This window comes from Poecilia reticulata, linkage group LG2 (assembly GCF_000633615.1).
Source record: "Poecilia reticulata strain Guanapo linkage group LG2, Guppy_female_1.0+MT, whole genome shotgun sequence".
Lineage (NCBI taxonomy): Eukaryota > Metazoa > Chordata > Actinopteri > Cyprinodontiformes > Poeciliidae > Poecilia > Poecilia reticulata.
Genome location: NC_024332.1, coordinates 4,957,285 through 4,958,651, shown reverse-complemented (window position 1 = coordinate 4,958,651; position 1,367 = coordinate 4,957,285).

Genomic DNA, 1,367 nt, shown 5'->3' with positions numbered 1-1,367 from the left:
AGCAGATTTGCTTTCATGTACGTCACGAGATGCCAGGTGGTGCCTCTGGTCGGAGGTGGGACGCATGCGCGCTCTAGTGATTTCGCTGTGTAATTGATTAGTTGTTTTAGTTATTTATTGGTTATCGATTAGTTGGGGCGGGCCGGACTGTCCTCCTACAGGTGCATCGCATTCAATCTGTATATCTTTGAATATTAATATACGGCCATGGCAATTCTTTTTACGCCAGCCTTTTAGAATATTAAAATTAAATGTGCAGACAGCAAGTTTGACTGGAAAATCAAATCAGCACTGATAGGTGACTCTTAAAAAACTTTTGAGCCCCAATCCCTACATTACTGAATGTTCTTCTAACTTTAAGACGGGGTTTGCGTTATAATTTTCTCAAAACTGTAGTTATTCCTGTTGGACACTTTTTCCTTCCACTATAGCTTCCCAGTAATATGCAAATATTGGTGGCTTGCCAGTACAATTTCATGACCAACAAAATGTCGGAGTTTTGAAATTAAAAGAAACAAATGCTTTAACTATATCACCCTATTTGTTGATCTGTATAATTACAAACAAGTTTAATTTAAATTGGAATAATAGAAATAAACCAACTTTCAAATGACATTCTAACTGATTCAGAACCATGTGGATATTGATTTACAGTGATGACGAGCACTGCTCGGCTTTATTGGTCTTCTTTCAGCACTAGATTTACAGTTTCTACTGGTGTGATATGCGATGTACAAATAATTTGCAAAAAGTAAAAGGATAAAATTATTTGATCAAAACATTCAGTTAGCAAATATAGTCCTACTTACATCACTAAGATGTTGTGATGTTGACTGTACTTTATTTTACTTTAATTATTCACAATTCTTGGGTGGAATATGCCTAACAAATTGCAATGAATGTTTTGTAAAATAAATGCCTGAGATCAAATAGGAACCACAGCCCGCACTACTTTGTTTCAAGGGGGAAATATTTTTATTATAATGTCCGTCATCTGTTTCCTGGAGACGCTTTCGGCGGGTTCATATGAATCATTAGTGTAAAGTTAGGTAAGATAACAGTAACTACTTCTTGTTTTTGTCCTTCGAAATAAATTCTGTCAACAAGAAATTTGATTTAAAAAAATATTAAACAAAACATGCCATTATTTGTTGAAGTTCATGCCGTTTTATTTTCAAACGTTTCAGTCCTGCTCTAAATTAAAATATATCATAAATTCAATTTATTTTTTAAGTGACAGAACTACTTTAAAAATGATTGCAGGTATTGTTTTAATTTAGTATTATATTTTGTTAGCTTCTATTTTATTTTTCAGTGTCTGTGTTACTTTTGTCATCTAGTCATTTTTTATTAATTCTTCTTATATA